Source organism: Trichoplusia ni, chromosome 3, assembly GCF_003590095.1.
Source record: "Trichoplusia ni isolate ovarian cell line Hi5 chromosome 3, tn1, whole genome shotgun sequence".
NCBI classification, from domain to species: domain Eukaryota; kingdom Metazoa; phylum Arthropoda; class Insecta; order Lepidoptera; family Noctuidae; genus Trichoplusia; species Trichoplusia ni.
In genome coordinates, this window is record NC_039480.1 from 10,917,953 (window position 1) to 10,918,944 (window position 992).

The window sequence follows — 992 nt, forward strand, 5'->3', positions numbered from 1 at the left end:
TATCCAAATTTATGGATATTTTTAAGTGCGATTGCACTTTTACTTAAACAAATAATGTAAGTAGTGTAAGTACCTACACATTTAGCCTCAGCCATACACTACTGCCATCTATTGATTAAGCCTAAAGTTATCAACAGGCCGGTGTGCAGTAGTACAGCTACAAAGTCAATGTTATTTTGTCACAACTAGTATCTTGTTGAAATAACAGATGTCAGTGGTATAAACCATTCGTACATGGTAAAATATAAAACAATATTAAAATTGTTAGTCATTACAAAAGATGTACTTGTGATGATATAGTTGATGCAACTTATATTTTTATTATAAAAATTCTGCCGTACATGTGTTCACGTATTTTGTCACTCTTGTATAATCCCGTATGGTCTAGTGGCTAGGATACCTGGCTTTCACCCAGGAGGCTCGGGTTCGATTCCCGGTACGGGAAAGTACCTTTTTGTTACTCGTCTGAAATTTGCAATCATTTCTCGTTGTTATAATCAGAAATTACGTCTTTTTATGCATCTAAAATGGATCTTTGCTTTTTATAAAAAATGAAGTCTTTTTTGTTGTTTGGGAGTGTCCAACGTGACAATGCTTTTCTTCTGAGCAAGGCAAAAGTTACGCTTTGGAACTTTATTCTAAATAAACTGTTTTCTCTTATATTTGGTACAAATTAGGTTACAAACGATTGCAAGTAACCATGCTCGTTAACATACCACGTAGAGTTAGCATTGTTGATTTTAGTCTAAATAACTACAATGAAAACAATTTCATGACGTCTTGATTCTGCTCAAACAATTCCTACAAATCTCCCCTATCAACCTTCTTGCCGATAGCATAATAATATATCAAACAAAAGACGTTCGAATTTCATTCAGCTCTACCTTTAAGCTTCTTGAGCAATACATGACTCGCTCAATGCACGCAGTATCCAATCTGCAATGACCCTGGTGAAGTAGGTCCTGAAGGTTTAATTAAAGTTCATAAACTCG

At 34.8% G+C, this 992-nt stretch overlaps 1 non-coding gene across 1 annotated transcript; it reads left to right on the plus strand.

The window, feature by feature from the left end:
- Window positions 1-373: 373 nt before the first annotated feature.
- Trnae-uuc lies at window positions 374-445 on the plus strand. Its single transcript has one exon. It is a non-coding gene; the product is annotated as a tRNA-Glu (tRNA).
- Window positions 446-992: the final 547 nt, after the last annotated feature.